This window comes from Macrotis lagotis, chromosome 1 (assembly GCF_037893015.1).
Source record: "Macrotis lagotis isolate mMagLag1 chromosome 1, bilby.v1.9.chrom.fasta, whole genome shotgun sequence".
Taxonomy (NCBI): domain Eukaryota; kingdom Metazoa; phylum Chordata; class Mammalia; order Peramelemorphia; family Peramelidae; genus Macrotis; species Macrotis lagotis.
The window spans coordinates 303,881,762-303,904,590 of NC_133658.1; the positions used below are offsets into that span (position 1 = coordinate 303,881,762).

General features: G+C 39.9%; 1 protein-coding gene and 1 long non-coding RNA gene across 2 annotated transcripts in view; both read right to left on the reverse strand.

Moving 5' to 3' along the window:
• Positions 1-10,523, reverse strand: part of CHD9 (chromodomain helicase DNA binding protein 9) — a 243,152-nt gene extending 232,629 nt beyond the window's left edge. The window contains exon 1 of the mRNA XM_074211321.1: positions 10,421-10,523. The gene's annotated coding sequence lies outside the window, so the exon portion shown is untranslated. The remainder of the gene's footprint in view (positions 1-10,420) is intronic.
• Positions 10,524-14,728: 4,205 nt separating this feature from the next.
• The window catches only part of LOC141505472 (uncharacterized), a 47,598-nt gene continuing 39,497 nt past the window's right edge, over positions 14,729-22,829 (reverse strand). The window contains exons 4-5 of the long non-coding RNA XR_012473611.1: positions 21,189-21,296; positions 14,729-15,152 (exon numbers count right to left, since the gene is read on the reverse strand). This is a non-coding gene — a long non-coding RNA (uncharacterized LOC141505472). The remainder of the gene's footprint in view (positions 15,153-21,188; positions 21,297-22,829) is intronic.

The following is a 22,829-nucleotide window of genomic DNA, read 5'->3' on the forward strand; positions in this document are numbered from 1 at the left end:
AAAAAAGACAGGAGTACTAATCATGATCTCAGACAAAGCAAATGCAAAAATAAACCTAATTAAAAGGTACAATCAGGGAAATTACATTTTGCTAAAAGATATTAAAGACAATGAAGTAATGTCAAAATGTTTTTACATTTACATTTACATTTTTACATTTACACGAGGCCTCTGTTAAAGGCCTCATATCTCAAATATATATTGAAAACTGAGTTGAATTCATAAAAATAACTCATTTCCCAATTGAGAAATGGTCAAAGGATATAAACAGGCAGTTTCAATAGAAGAAATCAAAACTATAATCATATGAAAAAAATGTTCTAAGTCATTCTGGTTTTTTTTTTGTTTGTTTTTTGCAAGGCAATGGGGTTAAGTGACTTGCCAAGGTCACATAGCTAGGTAACAATTAAGTATCTGAGGTGGGATTTGGACTCCCTTCCTGCTGACTCCAGGGCTCTATCCACTGGACCACCTAGCTGACCCTAAATCATTCTTTTTTTTTTTTTAAAGGTTTTTGCAAGGCAAATGGGAATAGGTGGCTTGCCCAAGGCCACACAGCTAGGTAATTATTAAGTGTCTGAGACTGGATTTGAACCCAGGTACTCCTGACTCCAGGGCTGGTGCTTTATCCACTGGGCCACCTAGCCATCCCACCCTAAATCATTCTAATCACCCTAAACCATTCTAATCACTGATTAAAGAAATGTCAATTAAAACAACTCTGAGGTACCACCTCACACCTATGAGAAATGACAAATGATGAAATAGAGTAAAAATATACTAATGAACTGTTGGTAAAGTAGTGAACTGGTCAGACCATTCTGCAGAATAATTTAGAATTAAACCGAAAGGGCTATAAAACTATGTGTAACCTATGATCTAGACATATCACTACTCGGTCTGTATCACAAGGATATCAAAGGAAAAGGACCTATATACAAAAATGTTTATAGCAGCTCTTTTTGTGGTGGCAAAGAATTGGAAATCAAAGGAATGTTCATCAGTTAGGGAATAGCTGAATAAGGTGTAGCATATGACTGTGATGGAATACTACTATGATGTGGGAAATGACAAGAAACGTTTTCAGAAAAACATGGCAAGATCTACATGTGCTGCAAAAGCAAAGTGAGAAGAACCAGGAAAATCATTGTGCACAATATCAACAATGTTGTAATGATGATCAACTATGAGACATTTGGCTACTCTAATCAATGCACGATCCAAGACAATTCCAAAAGATTCATGTTGAAAAAATGTTATCCACCCCTAGAGAGAGAAATAAATTTTAAGTGAAAACTAAAGTATATGCTTCTCTATTTTTCTTGTTTTTTCTTAATAATATGGCTAAAATGGAAATGTTTTGCATGATTTCACATGTATAATTGATATATTGCTTGCTTTCTCAGTAGGTAGGACAGGGGTGGGAGAGAGGGAGAAAATTTGGAATTTAAAATTTTTAAAAAGTTTAAAATAAATAATAAATTTAAAAATATATTTACAAAGAGACTAACCAAACCTAAGACCATGCAGGAAATCACTTTAAACCATATTTTTTCTTCACCAGGAAAAATAGATGAATATTAGATCCTTTTGATATCTGATCATAAACTTTAAGGAAACCAATTAAAATTCCAGTTCATACAATAATTAAAAGCATGGACTCCAATTAAACACTAACAAGAACATTAAACAAGTTGATCCTTTATAAATACTTTTTTAGTGACCAAAATAGGATTCCTATGGAACCAATACATGGAAGTTTGAAATGGGTCATGCACAGTGGAGGTGCTTAGTTAATGTAATTCAGAGAGTAAACAAAGAAGGAAAGTGTCTTTATAGTAAAGTTGGAGAGACAATGGTCAGATGAGTTTGATTTTTAAATGTTATTTCCACCCAGTCACCCCCACTACTTTTCCTTTGAAGGTTCCTGTCCCCCAGCCTTTAATTCTCCACAAGGTTTCCCAAGCAGAGTAGGAAAACCACCAAGATTTTGCAGGGGACTATTTAAAATTTAAAGACCTTCTTATCAACCCTCGTCATTTAGGACCACAGCTGATTTAATCTTGAGATGAGGAGTTAATAGCTCAGATAGAAGACCTCAAGCAGATAGAGGTCTTTAAAGTTTAAAGGAAGGCCTGCAGTAGCCACTATTCACAAGGAGATAAAGATGATTTCCAGGGTGTAATTTTTTACACTACTAAATCAAAGGTTCTAGCTAAACTTTGTCTTGGTCCTTTTTTTCCCTTCAGACCCTCAGAATCTTTTGATCAAAGAGCAAGGCTTGCCCTTGGCTAAATTGTTCAGTCATATAAACACCCCCCCTTTTATCAATTTTTCATTTGTTCAATAAATATTTAATGAACCAGAGTAATGAAAGGTATAGTATTAGGCCATGTGGGGGGGAACTCAAAGACAACAGGAAGAGAAAAAGTCCTTATCCTCTCTCTCTATGCCTCAGTTTCCTCACATGCAAAATTAGGGGGTTATGCTAGATGACCTCTGATGTTCCTTCCAATTCTATACCTAGGGTCTTCTTGTCTCTCAGATTCTCCATTTCCACTATCTGCAAAATGAGGGAAATGGACTATAATCTCTAAAGTATCTTCCAACTCTAAATCCAACAATCCCTAGGATCTAAATATGCATTTGTAAGTTTTGAGGTGTGTGTGTGTGTGTGTGTGTGTTTTCATTCGAGCTGCTCCTATAGACAAGGACCACAAGTAAACACCACTTTTTTGTATGCCATAAAACTGGTTTCAAACATTGTCAACTTTTCTCTTTCAGTCAAAACAATTTTGCACTTTACCATCTTTGGTCTTGTCATGTCCCCCTCCCTTCACGTTAGCTTTCTGCTGGCACCCTGGCTCCTATCATGGGGCCTGGGCTCCTGACTGATAGGAGTTCTCCCTATCTAGCCTCTTCCAGATCTTTCATGTTCACTATTTAGCCATTTCTATGAATGTTTCAGTAAATTCCTTCCCCAGTCCCTGGTTTGTAACCTCAGCATTACCCTAGACTCTTCACTCTCCCTTATCCCACAAAGTGAACCTTGCCATTTCTACCTTTACAATCAGTAATCAATAAACATTTATTAAGTGCCTACAATATACCAGGCACTGATGGGGATAAAAGAGGTAAAAGGCAGTCCCTGCCTTAAAAGAGCACAAGGAGAGACAATAAGCAAACATTATGTACAAACAAACTATATACAGGAAAACTAGGAAATAAATAAGTCATTAGAAATAAAAGGGGCTGGGAAATGCTTCTTGTAGAAAATGTAATTTTTATTAGGATTTGTGAGAAGTCAGAGATGCCAGCAGGTGGAAATGAGGAGGGAGAGGCATTTCAGGCATAAGGGACACAGAGAAAATGTCTGGAGCCAAGAGATGGATCACCAAGTTCAACAACCAGCAAGGAGGTCATTGTCCCAGAACAGAAGAGTATATGGCAGGGAAAGAAGTGGGGACAGGGATGAGATCATGATGGGCTTTGAATGCCAAGCAGATAAGCTATATTTACTGGAAGAAATAGGGTACCATGGGAATTTATTGGGTGGGCAAGGACCTGCTATGGTTGGACCTGTGGGAGGAGGAGTTTGGCCACAAAGACAGAAAAGTTATAAGATGATAATTAGCTTAGTTGGAAAGATCAAGTGATGCTTTTTAAAGGATGTAGATATGGGCATGGATGGAACAGGGAGTGTGTGGGATAGTGAGATGATTGGAAAAGTATAGAAAGATTGCCTAGCAGCAGAGCAGGCCCAGTTAAGTTGTGTAAAATAAATCTATACTGGACTCGGTTTAGTTGTGTGATTTTTCCCAACTTCATTCAGTAACACATCTGTGGAAGTGAAGGTATTCGATGATGGGAGTCATCCCAGGAGGGTCTTAATAGGGGAGATCAATGATCAAGGAGTCAAAATGTGTACAAAAGGAGAGAGAGAGAGAGAGAGAGAGAGACAGAGACAGAGAATAGTGCAGGGGAACATGGCCTGGGCGAAAACTGAGGGGTCAAGAGATTAGAGGTTGTGGTGTAGCCAAAAGAATAAGGTTTGGTAAGAGGAGCAGAAGCAGAACCAATAGGTTAAGTAGGTAATATATTTGTGAGTGATGGCAAAATTAAGAGTATGACCAACTTTGTGGGGCTGGGGTAGTTTTGTTTTGTTTTGTTTTAGTTTTTTGCAAGGCAAATGGGCTTAAGTGGCTTGCCCTAGGCCACACGGGAGTAGATTTTGAGAAATGAATAGGATGAGGAATTGAATAGTTAAGGTGTTGAGGGAGGGCCAATATAAAGAAAAATGCCTTGGAGGTGTGTAAACAATAACTATCAAGATTTTGATTGGGTGGCAGTTACAAATACATGTACTCAGGGGCGGCTAGGTGGCATAATGGATAAAACACCGGCCTTGGAGTCAGGAGTACTTGGGTTCAAATCAGGTCTCAGACACTTAATAATTATCTAGCTGTGTGACCTTGGGCAAGCCACTTAACCCCATTTGCCTTGCAAAAACTAAAAAACCAAAACAAAACAAAACAAATACACGTACTCCAAAGGAGGAAAAGTTATAGTGAAGGAGGTAGGAGGAGAACCTTTAAGCTGCAGTGAAGAGTAAGGAGTATTCCAACTCCCCAACCTCAACCAGTGAGCCAAGGAGAATGAATGAATGAAGATAACTAGTATGGAAAAGGTGGTCAGAGAGGCTATGTCATTGCCGGGAGTCAGGTTTCAGTGATCCTTAGAAGATAGAAGAAAAGGAATTCAGGATAAAGAAAAGTTTGTTGCCTATGGAATAGGTATTCCAGAGGGAGGAGTGAATGGTGTTTTGCTTGGGACTCTAGAGTTCGAGGATTGAAACATATGGAAATAAGGAATTAGAAGCTGGGGATTGAAAATGGATTTGGGATGATGACCTAGAGGGGTTCATAATCACTGAATATAAGTGTATGACCAAGTGTCAGAATGTTCATCACTGAGTGGAAGTACCACTCTTCTCAGAGGAGATAGGAGATCCCTTCTCAATCCCTTCTCTTCTCTCATTGCCTCCTCCTTAGATCAGGACTATTATAATGGCTTCCTAATTTGTCTTTCTGCCTTGTTTCTTCCCCAGCATAGATTATCTTCTTTATAACTGACAAAAATTATTTTCCTTAAGCAAAGTTTTGGCTATGTCACTGACCAACTCCCTAATTGCCAGGGGCTCCCTATTACATTTACAGTGAAGTATATTAAAAAGGCAAAGGTCTCCCATTGTATACAGGGCCATCTCCAGATGTCCTGATTCATATCTGGCCCCTGGACCCAGATGGTTCAGGAGGAGAAAGTGAGGCTGGTGACTTTGCACAGCACCCCCTCACTTAAATTCAATTCACTTGCATGTCGTGGCTTCACCTTCCTGATGTCGTGGACTTCTTCCAGAATGAAGGACAAACACAACATAATAAAGTACATACTCTATTTAGCTTTTAAAGTCCTTTCCAACCTGGACCAGCCTATCTTCCCAGCAGCCTTGCTGGACAGATTACTCCCTCTCACACATTCTGTCATCCAGCCAAATTGGCTTTCTCTCTGTTCCTCACACAGTATACTCTGTCTCTGGTCTCCATATCTTTGCATTGGCTATCTCCCATATCTGAAATAAACTCCCTCTTTACCACTGCCTGCCTCAGAGATTGTCTTCCTTCAAGAGGCATTTCAAGCACCACCTCCCACACCTCCTTTCCTGATTCCCAAATGCTAGGATCTCCCACATAGGCTCTTTTTCATTTAATTATCTTTCATTTTATTGTTTTTACTCTAGTTATTTTGTATTTTGCCTATATATATACTTGTTATCCTTCTTCATGGACTATTTTTGCCTGACCCATGGTAGAACCTTCCAAGGTTATATTGGTATAATCAGTCACAGTGAGATACACTTTACCTTGACCCCATCATAATGTCATTTTGGTTCTCTTTGAGAATGAAAGACAACTAGCAACTTTCTTCACCTCTCCCACCATTGGAAAGTAAGATCTCTGGTAATAAGTGATTAATAAATACTCACACACAGATTAAGTGACCAGTTGACAGACCAGTCAACCAATGAGCAGAGAAATCAAATCAGCCCTATTATTCCTGAGCCACCATTCCCTAATATATATTGTCTTCCTTCATTAGAATGAAATTTTGAATCTACATGTCCAGGACTTACACGTAGTAAGCATTTAACAAAGTCTCATTCTCTTTCTCTCTCTCCCTTCAAAGTAGCAAACTCCTTGTGTTTGAGAAACCACTTGCCATACTTTATCCTTTCCTGAATGCTTTAACAACAAAGATAATAGATGCAAGACATACAATAAGAACTTGCATTTATGCATCTCTTTTTGCAAAGTACTTTATCTTATTTAATTTCACAACAACCTGAGAGGTAGGTGCTAATATTATTCTCATTTTATAGAAGACTAAACTTAGGCAAAGGGTAGTTAAGTAATTTGTCCAGGGTCAGTTAGTATGTGTCTGATGCTGCATTTGAACTCAAGTCTTCCTTCACACCAGATCTAGAGCTCTAGCCAAAGGTCAGATAATTGTTTGATAAAAAAGAAATACTGAAATGCAGTGAGATTTAATATTTTAAATTCCACTTTGCATAAACAGTAAAATAATAATAATAACAACATGATCATCATATTTTAATGTCCCTTTTACTCCTGGGAGAAGAGGTGACCAGTCACCTCTTGGTTATACAAATTTATGAATTTTTTTTTAAAGCATGGTAAAAAAAGATTTTGGAGTTAGAAAGGATTTAAACATTTAGACTAGCCCCATCTTACAAATAAAGAAACTGAGGTCTAGAGAGCTTAGGTGACTTGTCCAAAGTCACAGAGCCAGTAAGTGGCAAATTTGAACCCAGGTTTTTTAAGTATCAATTCATTGCTTTTTGCACATCCTGCCTTCACACAATTTGTTTAATTACTTTGTGAAGGAGTTATAATCTGGAGACACAATTGGGATTTAAGCTTTAGCTTCTTCCTAATCATATAAACAGGTTCAAATCACATTCATTAAGCTGTAGTTTCCTCAACTATAGAAGAAGCTATGAGGACACCATTTTGCAAATTACAAAACACAGTAAAAGTATAAATCACTGTGATTAATTATTATTAATAATAATGCTTTGAATTGGGTGGCATGGCATAATGAAAAGAGTTGAATGTGAATGCAAAGCTCAGATTCAAAATCTAGGGGCACTATTTGCTAGAACTCTAAGGCCCAATCTGGTAAGAGTGTTAGACTTTGACAGTTAGGAAGACCTGTGTTCAAATGCTGCCTCAGACATTTACTAGCACTGTGTGATCCTGGACATACCACTTAACTTCCCTCTGCCTCAGTTTTCTCTTTAGTAAAATGGAAATAAAAAGAGCACCAATCTCACAGAGGATAAAGTGCAATAATATGTGCAGTGCTTTGCAAACCTTAAAATGCTATATAAATTCTAACTATTAATAAGATAAAATTTTTTGAAATAAATATAACACTTTAATTCTGAGTTCAAAAAATTGACTTTACAAGTACAAACTGTGGAAAAGCATGGCTAGACATTTTGTCTGAAAAAACCCCCAACCATTTCAAATCCAATAACTGTTGTAATACTGCCACAACAAAAAAATTAGTACACTTTTAGATTCCATTAAGAAAAACACAGCTTTCACTAATGATGAGGTTAGCATAGTGCCCAGCTTATGGTAGGCACTTAATAAAAGACTGTTGATTTGAATCAACATGATTAGACTCTTGCTGTACTTTTCTTCCCTTAGACCATTTCTGGACTAATGTATTTAGGTCTATGTGCCCCAGATTAGGAAGAATATTGTTGAACTAAAGAATACCCAATCAATCATTCAGTAAGCATTTATTAAGTGCCTCCTATCTGCCAGGCACTGTGGTAAGTGCTGAGGATATAAAAACTTGCAAAAGACACTCCCTGCCCTCTGGAAGTTCACAATGTAATAGAACTGAATTAAATTTCCAAAGGAAGGCTACCAGAATGTTGAAGGGTCTTGAAAACAGTAAAGGAGTTGGTGGAACACAATAAATCAGAGACAGTATCTAAAGGCTTGTTCTCTTTGATCCTGAAGGGCAGAACCAGTAGCAACGGGTAGAAGCTGCATAGAGAGATAAACTTAGGCTTACTTTAAGGAAACATTTTATAATAGAGGTATCCCAAAGATACAGAAGACTGCCTAGGGAGATCGTGAGCTTTGCCTCACTAAGATGTCTTCAAGCAAAGGCCGAAAGATCACTTGTTGAGTACCTAATATTGGAAATTCTTTTTCTGGGCAGGATTGATCTAGGTGGCCACTGAATTCCCAAAGGCCTCTTGATATCCTTTGATTCACTTCCTGTGATACCTGTGTGACCCTGCACAAGCTGCTTTCTCTTTCCGGTTCTGTTTCCTCCTCATCTGTAAAGTAGAGAGTTTGGCCTAGATAACAATTAAGGATCTCTTCCAGCTCTAAATCTGTGATTTTATGCTCTGCAGTTTTCATCTCAACAATAACAACCATTCACAGAATATTTTTTTTGAAAAAAAAATTATAAAGAAGAATCTTAACTTGGTCATGTGTGAGGTATAGAGGTGAACTGTTTGACTCCTATAATCAGAGGTGTAGCGTTTGACCCTGGCCTTTCAGATTATAGGCCATCATGTAGTCAAGTTATGTTCTTTATTTACTTTGGCAAGTATACCCTGAGGCCATGTGTTCTGGGCCCATCCAATAACCTACCTTAGATGAGTATAAAATATTAGAACCATTCTTATTTTATAGAGAAAAGTCTTTCTCCTGCTATCTACCAAATGTCAAACCCAACAAAGTAACTGTTAGTTAACGGATCTTTTTTTTTCAACTTTGATATTCATACTTGCAGCTGAAACGGTTGTCTCTCCCATTTAACTATAAGTTCCATGAGAGCAAGGATTATCTTATTTTTCTATTTGTATCCCTGTATTTTTCTATTTGTATCATTTTGCACATTTTTGTTGTTCAGTCATTTTTTAGTCATTTGTTGGACTTTTTATGATCCCAGTTGGGGTTTTCTTGGCAAAGACAATGGAATGGTTTGCCATTTCTTTCTCTAGTACTTTTTATAAATGAGGAAACTGAGGCAAACAGGGTTAAGTGCTTACCCAAGGTCACACACAGCAAGTAAATATCTGAGGTCACATTCGAACTCATGAAGATGAGTCTTTCTGACTTCAAGCCTAATACTCTATTCACTGAATCCCTTAGCTGCCCCAAACAGGCACTTGAAAAATGATTTGCCCATAGTAGTCACTTAATAAAGCGCTTTTTTCCCTTTTATTCATTCATTCAAAGAAGGGATTTGTCGAATCTGACTCTGATAAGCACCCTTTTAATTCTCCAGCCCCCCAAAGTCAAGGCTCACGGCCAAACTAAATTGAAGCAATTTTGTGACTGGTTTTTTTGGGGATGGAGACCCGAGGCCCCCAGGGAGAAAAGAGGCGACTGCATTATTCCCGCGGGCTAAGTCGATCCGGTGATCCGGTTAATTTCTCGGCTCTGCTCAGTCTCGGGAGCCGGGGTCCCAGCAGCCGGGCGCCCCAGCCCCACCCCCAGGCCCGGGCTGGGACCTGCTGCGCTGCAGTCCCAGAGGGAGCCCCTGCCCCCTCCAGCCCGGGGTGTGGGGCTGAGGCTTGGAACTGAGGGGGATCTCAGAGGGGACTGAGGGGGATCTCAGAGGGGACCGGGTTCCTCTAGAGTCAGGCTGGAGGCCCAGAAAAGTTCAACGTCTCTCCGGCGGGGAGGTCTGAGTCTGGGGGGCCTCGGACCCTGCCAGTCGGAGGACAGCGCGCCCCCGGCGCCCCGGCGCCCCGAGCACACTTAGAATCCATTTCAATCAAGGGCTATGAATATAGGTCAATGCCCTCTCGGACCTGCCCAGGAAAGGAGCGAGGTGTGCGAGACTGGGGAAGGAATGAAGGGGCAGACTGGAACCTCCTTCCTCAGGGGTGTTTTAAGAAGAGGGCAGCCTGCCATCCCTACGAGCGGGCTGGGGGTGGGTGGGGGGACTTGGGGGCAGGGGATCCGGGGATGAACAGGATGACCCCTGAAGGTCCCCCCCGCACCCCGCCCCAGGGAGTCCATCAGAGGCGAACTCCAAATCCACACAGATCCCGGGGCCACTCCCAGGTCACACCACCTCGGTGCCTGCCCAGACCTAATTAGGTCACCCAAAGGACAGGACGCGCGGAATGACTATTATATGGAACACTCCAGGACTCCGGTGATCCAGTCCAGAAACACCCCCTTCCCCCCAGCCCCCCCCCCCGGCATTTATCTACAAGTCGCCCCGAGGCAGCCATCCACGACGGAGACGATTAGGCTTTCTTCCCCAGTTAATTCTGAATATGAGAATGACTAACCCATTCCATCTGACATCTGCGAACGCAGGAGTCCCCTCTCACGCGCGCCGCCGCGCGCGGCCGCTGCCGCTGTCTGTCTGGAGAGGCTGCCGCGGGGCTGCTGGCGGCTCTCGGCACTTCCTCGTCTTTGGCTCCGGCTGCAGGACTCCTCCCCTCGAAGGAGGGAGTTGCCTGCCCTTAGGGCTGTCAACTCAGGCCTCGACCTCGTTCCCCACCCTTCCCCCTCCGCCGCTCATCCTCCGGGGTTGGGTCTCCAACTCCCGGGGCTGGTGAGTCACAGCGGAGGCTGGCACGCGGCCGGCCGCCAGGCTTCCTTATTAACTCGGCTTTCCTGGGCTCGTCCAGAGGAGAGAGAGATGCTAATGAGTCCGGTGGGCTGGCTGGCTGTGGGAGCTGAGCGAGAGAGAGAGAGAGAGAGAGAGAGAGAGAGAGAGAGAGAGAGAGAGAGCGCTGGGATCCCTGGGGCGCCGGTGACCTTGGACCAAGTGTCTCTCGGGTCCTCTAGTGTCGACCGCACATCTCACTGGTGGAAAGTAGGCTTAGGAAATGTGCGAACGCACCGCGGGAAAGGGGGCAGAGAGGAGCCAGAGAAGCCCAGAATTTGTGAGGACTAGCTAGTATCTCATGGAACGTTATCCAGTTCTTCATAAAGGAAGAAAGAGGGCTAGGAAAGTCAACCGAGGCTTGCTTAGGCACTCAGCTGGATCAGAAACTACAACACAAGTGTCATGACTCACAGTTCAGTCTTTATTCTAGTAGAAGATACTGTCTTCACGACAGGACTTCTCCAAGGGGAATACTAGAGCTATGGATTCTAGAGGCATATGATCTATATAAATTACATAAATGTTATTATATATGTATAAATAACTAAGGGAGGAATGGGAGTTCTTAAATCTCAAATGAGTCCTTTGATTAGAATCAAATGAGAACTCAGTATCTTTACCCCAAAATCTGCCCCATCTTCCTAACTTCCTTACTTAAAAAATAAACAATTATTTTTCTTTTAAAAGATTTTATTTATTTTGCGTTTTATAATTTCCCCCCAATCTTATTTCCCTCCCCCACCCCTTACATATTTATTTATTTATTTTCAACATTCCTAAAATTTTTTTGTTGAGTGGGGGTGGGGTGGGGGGGAGGAAGCAAGATTAGGGTGAAAAATTGTAAAATTCAAAATAAATAAAATCCTAAAAAATTTTTTTTTGTTGAGCTCTGAGTTTGCTCCCTCCCATCCACCCTGTTCTCACCCTTTGAGAAGAGAAGAAATGTGATATCAATTATACATGCAAAATCTTGCAAAACGTATTTCCATATTAGCCATGTTACAAAAAAAAAAGACAAGAAAATAAAATGAAAATCATGCTACAATCTGCACTGAGACTCTATTAGTTCTCTCTCTGGAGGTGGAAAGCATCTTTCTTCATAAGTTTTTTGGAATTACATTTGGATTATTGCATTGACCACAATATCCAAATCATTCATAGCTGATGGTTATATACAATTGTTGTTAGCAGGTATAATGTCCTCCTGGTTCTGCTATTAGGTGTAATGTCCTCCTGATTCTGCTCACCTTAGTCTGCTTCACTTCATATAAGTCTTCTCAGCTAACTTCCCTATTTCTGATGAGAGCACAAGCATCCTTCCAGTTACCCTGATCACAACTAAATTTGCAATTAGCCTCTTTCTTCCTTACCCCCTAAATAAAATTAATTGCCAGGTCTTTTTCCATCTCTCTCATATCTCTGCCATGTCCTCCACTCATATATCTTCCACCCTAGTTTAAACTTTTATAACCTCTTTTCTGGTTCACTCATTTCCTAAATGTTCAATCTCTCTGCTTCCAATCTCTTTCCAATCCATCCTCCACATGATGGAGATATTGAATGAAGTCCAAAAGCAGAGGTCTAACTATGTTATTCTCCTGCTCAAGAAACTTTAGGTACTCCCTATTGAGTCAGAATAAAATAAAAACTCTGGCATTTTCAGTCTTGCTCCAGTCCATCTTTCCAGACATTTCATATTACTGACCTTCTTGACAAGCAGCATGCTATATTTTCTAAGGGAAATTTCTTGACCCCCCCCCACACACAGAGTGGTTAGTATTTTTCCTCTTAAATGTTTATTAAATGGAATGGGAATGCAAAGCCCTGATAACAGACTCATCAAGGGCAGAAGTGAAGGTCACTGAACAGGAAGTCTCAGAGAAGCTACTTCCCAGTCTTTCATCTGATGACTTCTAGGTTTAGATTTATTTCTTGGAAGCAGGAGGATTTGGATATTGTTTTGATAACACTTGAGAAATGAGGAGCTCCTAACTGAGAGACAAGGGGAAAAAGAGCACTGACTTTAGAGACAAAAGACCCATGTTCAAATCCTACCTCATTTATGACCTATGTAACTTTGGACAAGTTATAGAATTTCTCTGGGCTCAGTTTCCTCATGTAGAAGATTGAAGGAGATGGACTAGCTGACTTCTAAGGTCCCTTCCAACTGCAAATCTACCATGCTAAATTCAATTTCCATGTTCTATTAGCCTGCCCTAAGTCTCTAGATAGCTCATTATAATGGAAAATAGAAAAACTGGGTTAGAACCCTGCCTCTGCTTCTTAACTATCTATGTAACTTTGAACCAAATCACTAAATCTCCTTGGGTCTCAGTTTCCTTCTCTGTAAAAGAAGGAAGGAGTTGGATTAGATGTTCCCTAAGGTTCCTTTCTGCTCTAAATCCTATGATCCCTATGACCATGTTGGCCTTGTTCCTGCTGTTTCGCCCTAGATCATATTCCCATATCCAGTTTCTGGACATCCTTCAGCAGAACGAGTTATGCTCCTCCCAGCATTGATTGGTGTACATACACAACCCCATGCCAGATAGACTTCTGATAGGGGAGAACTGGTTAAACTCAATTCACCAGTCTCCAGCTGGTATCTGAGACACACACACACACACACACACACACACACACACACAGCCCACCAAGTCTCAGGAACCAGTTGGTAGTTCTTTCCTACTTCAGGATCCAAGCCTGGACAATAAGTTACTCTGCAAGGAGCTTGCAGTAACGGAAGCATAGTCATTTTCCTTTCCTTTCCTTTTTTTTTTTTTGAGTGTCCACAAATTCACAGTCCAGAGCATTTTCCCATTAAGATAAAGGAACACAAGGCACTGTGCTGGAACACCTTGACATTAGGTGGCAATGAGGGCCAAGATTTAGCTGTGGAACTCTTTGATAAATTGAAATGATTGACAGCCTTCTGGAGTAGAACAGGGACATCACAGTGTGCCTGAGGAAAAGTGAGCCAGATAAAATCCCCTATTCCCCACAACAGCAGAGGGAGGTGGTCCAATTCAGTGCTCCAATGCCTACCCTATTAATGGTAGACATAGCAATAGCATCCATCATTCCTAGGCTGGACAAGATTTATAAAAAAAGCATCTACCTCAACCCCCTCATTTTACAGAGAAAGAAACTGAACCCAAAATGGGAATCTAGAAAGGGAAATGACTTGCTCAAAGTCATATAGATAATTGCTAGCTGAGTCAGGATTTGAACCTAGGTTCTCTAAAACTAAATCTAACATTCTTTCCATTGTGTTAACCACTCTTCTGGTCCCAAGGAGGACTCATTTTACAAATGCATGACCAGTTATGGGATTGACTGGAGGTATGATATAAAGGCTTCCTCTCCCAAAATGCCTGCTCTAATAGTTGTTCTGCCATCAGCCTAAAATTCCACCATTAGAGATATATTATTTCTTTAAAAAAAGTTGTTCTCTATAAAAATGCAAATACCCTGGGGGAGGTAATAAACACCTTTAAGACCTTATCAGCTAATACCTTACTAATTTATCTGACCATTTTTTTTCCTTGGAGAAGAAGATTCAAGAAAGAAAACAGAAGATTCCTTAAGGGGGTAGTGGGAGGATGTAAATTGTATCTTGCTAAAGAATTTTGCTGAGTGTCAGACTTGTCCCAAGTTAGAATTTATAGGATTATATAGAATGCAGAACTGGAAGAGATCTTTGGTCTACCTGTCTTGTTTCTAGATAAGAATGCTGAGACCCAGTTAGAGTTGGCCTTGGACTTATGTCCACAGATTCTAAACCCAATAAACCTTATTTGGGGGGACAGTGAGGATCCCCTCTGTTTCCAAACTATCTACATGAGGAGGAGGAGGAGGAGGACTGATACCCGATTGGTTATGGTATCATATAACTGCATAAGAAGGTGGAAACCAAAATCAGGGAGAGTTGTATAAGGTAGACTTCTTTGGGGAGGCAAATTGACCATTTAAGAAGGGGCAGAAAAGGAGAGGAAGGGAAGAAATTCAGTCATTTTCTTGCCTATCCCAAGAAAACACTTTATGCAATTATCCAAGCCTACAGAAGAGTTGGGATATACAAGGACCTTGCTGATTTGTTAGAGATTAATTATAGCCCCCAGCCTTCCAAGTTTATGATGTCCAAGAAGCATGATAAACAGCTGGGGGAAAGTATTTGTCTTTACAGTTGGCAGCATTTCTTTGCCTCTGGGCCTTCCTCATGAGAGAATAATTATATAGTCTGGTCACATTGTTCCTACCCATTTTAATGAACCAGTCAGGGGATGGATTCCCTTTGAAAGAGGTATTGCTCATGTGCATTCTCACACTTCCATGCTCCCAGGACCTGCTCCTTGCTTCTGGTAGGTGAGGCGTGTCCATGAGGGATTGTTCTTGGCATCTGAATACTAAACGAAAAAAGAAAGGAGCCTGTGAGTCCAAAGCAGGCCCACAGTCCTAGAAAGAACAGGCGCTCTCCTGGAGAGGGTGCAGGAGCCTCAAGGGTGCCTGCTCCCCCAGGAAAGACAAGGCCCCCATCCCTTTGGTTATTCCGGAAGGGGAGTCATTCCCCTCTCAACCTAAGTTCTAAAAGTGGTGGGTGTTTCCAGAAGAAAGGAACTGTATAAATCCAACTGTGGTATTAATATTCAGCTCTATTCTTCAGGGTGTATAAAAGCGAGCAGGGACAGCTGTGCATATTTATGCACATCCTTAAGGAGTAGCACAAGGGCACTTATCTCACCTATATGTGATTTGCTGCCAACTGAGAGAATATTGGAGCTTGTGAAAAATTCCAAAGAACAGATATTTTTCTAAGGAAAGACAACTGGATCTTGAACCAGAGGACAGCAAGGTTTAAATCTCGAGTTTGCTCATTGCCACTGAGGTGACCTTGACAAGGCAGATTGTGGAACTAGCCCTGAATTGGGGGGGGGGGGGGTGTCAAAAGACCTAGCTCTGCAGTGTCCCAGGTGCATAATCTTGGACATGTCGCTTAGTTGCTTTGTCTCAGTTTCCTCATCTGTCAAACTGGGATAATATCTATACCACTAGCCCCAAAGGATCACAGTGAAGGTCAAATAAGAGTGTTTTGTAAATTCATCAGCTAATATGATTCTGTAACCTCTCTGAACCTCAGGTTCCTTATCTGTAACATGAGAAAATTGTACTAGATGATCTCAGAAGTCCCTTTTACTTCTAAATCTGTAACATTGTAAGAGATCTGAACCAAGACATCATTTAAGTTCAGTTAGAGCAATGCTCCATTACCCTGGAGAAATACAGGAAAAATATAGGAAACATGCTTAAAAATATTTTGGGTATATAATGCCATAGATTTAAAATTGAAGAGTTTTAGAGACTATCTCCTGAGAATGGTATACCCCAGAGCACTTTTAAGGACCTTCTCTCCTTTTCCTTTTTTTTTTTTTAGCACTCTCATCAGGAGATCATTAAATCTGACCCTAATTCAAATTTAGCTTCAGTCATTTACTGGCTGTGTTAGCCTGTACAAATCATATAACCTTTGTCTATTTCAGTTTCCTCATCTGTAAAATGGAAATAATAGAACAATACCTTTCAAGGTAGTTGTGAGGAAAAAATGAGGTAATATTTAAGAACTTAAAGTGTTAAATATCTATATACTTTGTCTTATCTTCTTATTTGTTTGATTTTGAAGGCAATCGGGTTTAAGTGACTTGCCCAGGGTCACATAGTTAATGTGTTTAAGGACAGATTTGAGCTCAGGTCTTCCTGACTCCAGAACTAGGGTTCTATCCACTGCATCACCTAGTTGACCTACGTGTGTTTGTGTGTGTGTGTGTGTGTGTGTGTGTGTGTGTGTGTGTGTGTGTGTGCATATTGATGAAGACCAAAATATGACATCACTATGTTTGAGACAAATTACAGTGTGTCCAACTGTGGCTGATCAAACCAATACAAGCTCAGAATGCTCTACCACAGGTTGGGCAAATAGTCCATGTGAACACCTGGGGTAGGTACTCTAAACTTACAGATGACATGTTTCCTTTTAACTGCTTCAATTCTTCCTCATAGAGCACAGCACCCTCAATGATGAGGGCATGCCTTGCTGAGCAGCCCTGTGTCAGTGTCTCCCAGGCTGTACAATCGATTCTAAAGTTCTTCAATGAGACCTTCAGGGTGTCTCAATATTTCTTTTTCTGACCCTCTTGAGAGAACTTGCCTTGTTTGAGTTTTTCATAAAATAGTTTTTTTTGCAAGCATACCTAACATGTCCAACCCATCAAAGATATCTTGAATATGTGTGTGTTTGTGTATGTGTATCTATATCTAGATAGCTGTGTGTATATATATATATATATATATATATATATATATATATATATATATATATATATATATGTATACCAAATATAACTAAGGCTTTGGATCTCATCCAGATTACCTAACCAGAAAGCACTATGCTTCAGGAAAAAGACAATCTTTGTTTCCCTATTACATGATTGGAAGTAGCCTTTTTCAGTTTTCTGCTGCATCTTTTAAATTGCCAGACATGGTCTTGTGTCTTTTTACTTGTGTCAGTGTCCAAAGAGGGTGAGGATGGTTCACTTACAGAGTGGCTACCATGAACTTTGCATACTTTAAAATGTATACAAATGGAATTGATGAAGGGAAACAAGCTATGCTCTCTGTCTCTCCCCCTTTAAGTCCCATGGTCCCCATAAAATAAGTCAGGGGTTTCTGTTCTGTTTTGTTTGTCCTTGGTTTCAGGTGTAGGAGGTAGAAAGGATCCTCACTAGACCCTGGATTCTAGCCTGGATTTTTAAGCCAGACAAACTGACAGGAAACCCTTGAGAAGCCAGGAGGCCTGAACTCATGTCCAATGGGACCTATAACTTGGAATTTGGAACTATGCTGTATGAGAACTGAGCTAAATTGTGAATCTATTCCCAGGTGTGAGATGTGTGTTTGTGTGTTTGTGTGTGTGTGTGTGTGTGTGTGTGTGTGTGTGTGTGTGTAGGGTGTATTATGGGCCATGTGTGGGGAAATCTTTTCATAAACCTCTGAAGTAAATACACTTTTGCAAAACCTAATCAAACTGTCAAGTGGGTAAGTAGAACTAGAGTGCAAAAGGACCCCCTACAATGAAGAGACTACCATTGGTGGTGACTGGAGTCATTGACAGAGTACCTAGATACTCCTAAACCCCCTTAAGGGAGAACCCTTGGAGAGAGATAAAATGCAATATTTTTCAGACATGGGGTTCAGGGTAGTCACTATTATACAAATAACATCAGCAGCAACATCATTGTCATCATCTGCTTCTTTGGGTTCAACTTGAGTTCTCTCTATGCATATAATTTCTATATATCTAGCTCTGGTCTCTCCTTCCTGAACTCCAGTTCACATCTTCAGTTGCCTGCTGGACATCCATACCTGTATGTTCCATTAATGTATCAAACTCATCATCTCTAAAATTATCTTTCCCCCCAAACTAACCCTTCTTCCTAATTTAACCTGTTCCCATCAAAAGCGCTATTATTTATTCTTCTAGTAACCTAGGTTCACAACCTAGGAGTCCTTCCTTGACTCTTCACTATCAATCATTCCTCATATTAATTCACCCATCAAAACTGTTCAATTCTACTTCCTGAACATTTCTTATATTTGTCTCCTTCATTTTTTCCAAACCTCTTGTAGGAAGTTACACTTAAGCTGAGACTTGCAGATCATCATCATCATAGCTTAGCATTTAAAACGGTACTTTAAGGTTTAAAAAGCATTTAAAAAATATTAACTCTATCCTCACAACAACCCTGGAATGAAGGTGCTCTTATTAATCTCATTTTCTAGATGAAGATACTGAGTAAGACAGAGGATAAATACCTTGTCCAGGGTCACACAACTGCTAAGGTCACATTTGAATTCAGGTTGTCCAGATTCTAGGTACAGCACTCTGTCCTTGGAACCACCCAACTTCAGAGGGGTGCTCTCTCTCATTTAGAGACTACTCAGCTCTGGATTCATACTCTTATTTAGGTTTAATCCTTAAAAAAGCTTGATTTCTGAAAAAGAATCCGACTATTTCTATTGTTTTTGGCTTCTTATGTCCCCATGTTGGAGCTCCAGGAAATGTTACTGAAAGTTTAGATTTAGCTTAAGTCTAGGACATCTCCAAAAAAAAGCTGGGGGGGGGGGGAACCCAGTGCAAAATAAAACAAAGAACAGTTATTTATTTATTCCACACAAAAGAAATTCTTATTACACAAAAGACTCATGAGTAAATATTTACAAATACATAAAACATTTAAAAGTAATTGATAGGGGAGGCTAGGTGGCGCAGTGGATAAAGCACTGGCCCCTGGAGTAAGGAGTACCTGGGTTCAAATCTGGTCTCAGACACATAATAATTACCTAGCTGTGTGGTCTTGGGCAAGCCACTTAACCCCATTTGCCTTGCAAAAACCTAAAAAACAAAAGTAACTGATAACTCCTATTATATTTTACTGGGAGATTAATACTTTAAGACACTAAAATAAAAGTTTATTATTGTTGTTTGTCCTTTGTTCTTGAAGAAGAACATGGCATCAGACAGGTGATGACATGATGTCCAAGTGAATTGGATTTAAGTGAGGGGATACTGAGCTAAGTCATCAGTCTCACTTTGCCCTCTGGAACCATCTGGGTTCAGTGGCCAAATATGGATAATGACAACTAGAGATAGCCCTAGATGCAGTGATAGACCTTTGTTTTTTAAAGCTAGGTCTTTTTTAGTTTGACTGAGGCATTCAGTCATTAAGGTTAGGTAGTAGAGAGGTGAGGCAAAAAGGCCAAAATGATCACTTTCAAAAAAGAAGAAACACAGTTGTTGGGAGGGGGTCAGACCCTTAGAATATCTCAATATTTAAGGCAGGTGAAAATGAAAAGAAGGAAGGAGCTTCTTTTGAATGGTTAGGAAAAACTCCTAAAAACTAAAATGTGAGACATTTAGATAGACTGCTACAGAGCATATCTTAGTGGTGGTATTTTTTTCTAATTGTTGTTCACATGTTTCAATTGTGTCTGATTTTCCATGACCCCATTTGAAGTTTTCTTGGCCATGATAATGCAGTGATTTGTCATTTCCTTTTCCAGTTCATTTTACAAATGAGGAAACTGAGGCAAATAGGATTTAGTGACTTGTCCAACATTCATACAAGTGCCTGAACTTGGATTTGAACTTAGGAAAGCGAGTCTTCCTGACTTCAGACTTGCTGCATTCTTGCATTGTAACACCTAGCTTCCTCTTTTCTAAGATGGATGCTCATCTTTTCTAAGAAGAATGTAATTATAGAAAACTACTGTTTTTTCAGCTCAGACTGAAGTACCTTGAAATTCCTAACCTCATGAATTTGCAAGGTTGCCTTTAAAGCTAGAAATGTATATCTTAGGTTCCTTATTTGGTCCCCTATTTTTAGAGAAAGAAATACAAAAAGAAAAGGAAGACAGAGGCCCAAGATCTAGGCTAGGCTCACCTATGTGCCATATGTGTTTTCTGTAATGTGTGAGCAGTTCTAACAGCTACTGGAGGGGGAGAGCCTCCACCAACTCCAATGGAAGTCCCAAATAGAGTCTCTGAAGAGCCATTCCACTTAAATCTCTCATAACCTTTGGTTGGAAGGAGTACTTACAAATCAATCCCTTCCCCAATCAAGTTGGAAAACAACCCCCCCCCAAGCAGTTTTAGATAAAAATAGTAAAATCAAGAGGCAACTTGATTTGAGAGAAAGAGCATTGGATTTGACATCAAAAGTCCCATTTTCTTATTCTGTCACTTCTGGCAAATCATTTCCTTCTTCTTGGGAAACAATTTGCTCATTTTAAGGAGGAGGGAGCTTTGCTAGCTGATCTTTAAGAATCCTTTACCAGATCATAATCTTTTATCTTTCCATCATCCACTATCTCTTACTCCTCCTAAATTTATTTTTCATCCTCGTAATTTTTAATCCTTCTATCTTAAGTATCATTTCCAAATCTATCTATATTCTCCTATATTCCCAACCTTGATCCCTTGGTGAACACTATCTAAGCTCCTTGAAGGCAGGGATTATTTTTTCTCTCTCCCTTTTTTAATACCTAGAACTTCATACAGTGTCTACTACATAGCAAACATTTAATAAATACTTATTGATTTTACTTCCAAATTTTATAATTTTACTTTCAAATATTATAAAATTTAAATATGCACAGCATGAGAGGCATTATATTAGGAGACAGGAAATCTGATATCAGAACTCCTGTCTTTTTCCCCTGCTCCAAAGAGCAATTATAAAGTTGAAGACTTCAACACTGAGCAAAGCATGGCCACCCACAGAGAAGCTAGAGCTTCCACCTTATAAGCCAGTTTCTCCACCACTGGAAAGAGCCCAGACACCTTGGCTAAGTTCCCAATTTGGCCAGAAGACTTTTCCTCAGATACTAACTTTAAATAATTCCATCTGGAAGAGGAGGATTAGTTTCACTCACAGGAACCAGATCTGCTCTGTAAACACCAAAAGATTCCACTCAAGAATAGACCCAATTGGATAACCCTGAAATGATAAGGAGAAAAGGCTTCATTTTATCTTCAATGCAAGCAACATCTTTTCCTGATTTACTTACTGAGTGATCTTGGGCAAGTCACTTAGTCATCAGAACCTCCATTTACTTTTTTTTTTACAAAGATTTTATTTATTTTGAGTTTTATAAATTTTCCCCCATTCTTGCTTCCTTCCCCCCAACCCCCCACAGAAGGCATTCTGTTAGTCTTTACATTGGTTCCATAGTATGCATTGATCTCAGTTGAATGTGATGACAGAGAAATCATATCCTTAAGGAAGAAAAATAAAGTATGAGATAGTAAAATTACATAATAATATAACATTTTTTTTCTAATTTGATGATAATAGTCTTTGGTCTTTGTTCAAAGTCCATAATTCTTTCTCCTCTATTTACTTTTATGTAAAAAGATGATAATATTTGAGTTGCCTCATAGAGTTGTTTCAAGGAAGACACTTTTTAAATCTTTGATGCTATAGAAAAGATGATTCCAAAGAACTTGGATTCAAACACCACCTCTGCTAATTTTTATCTAAGTGACAATTTACTAAACCTTTTTGAGCCTCAGTTTCCTCATGCATAAAATAAAGGAGTTGAATTTGATTAGGGGTTCTTAACTTTTTTTAAGTCACGGATTTGGCAGTTTGGTGGATCCTTTCTCAGAATAATATTTTTAATGTATAAAATAAAATATACTGGATTACAGAGAAAACTGATTATATTGAAATATAGTTATAAAAAAATGTTCATGGACATGAGGCAATACCTCTGGTGTGAGGGGGCCCACTGAACCCTTTTCAGGGTGTTTCTCTACCTTTGGGGTCCATCTGACATTCAACTCAAATCTGTGGCTCTAAGAAGCTGTAGCATATACAGCAGCCACTTCATGGTAAACCATCTCAGAAGACCAGCTAAACCAGGATGAGGGCAGGCCTCAAATCCACTGGTTAGTTGGGGGGGGGGGTTGTCTACCTCAAATGTGAAGATTTCCCCTGCTAGAATGGGCAGATGTTCTATTGTTCTATTAGTCATGAAGGCAACTTAAACAACTTATGGACACCTTAGAACTTGGTCAGGCATTGAAGACACCAAGGCCATCCACTGTCCCATTCTTCCTGACTTATCCTGCCACTGGACTTAAATGACTCTGGGAGAAAGTGATGGCTTTGTGTAACTGTCTCACTTAAACCCAATTCAAACACAAGTCAAGACATCATCCTGGGATGCCATTGGTCCTCTTCCAATAATGACAACTACAACAAAAGTCTTATACAAATGTGAAAAAAATAAATTTTTAAAAAATCACTTAAGCTCTCTAGATTTCATTTTCCTTCTCTATATATTGAGGGAGTCAAATTCTATATTCCCTTCCAGCTTTAAATCTATGATCCTATGTTCCACAGGAAAAAGTAGAGTGTTGAATTTGGAGTGATGAAGTAGAATAAAAAGGACCCAAGTTTAAGTCCTGTCTCTATCACTTACTACTTGTGTGAACTGGAGCTAGTCACTTCATCTCACTTTTTTTT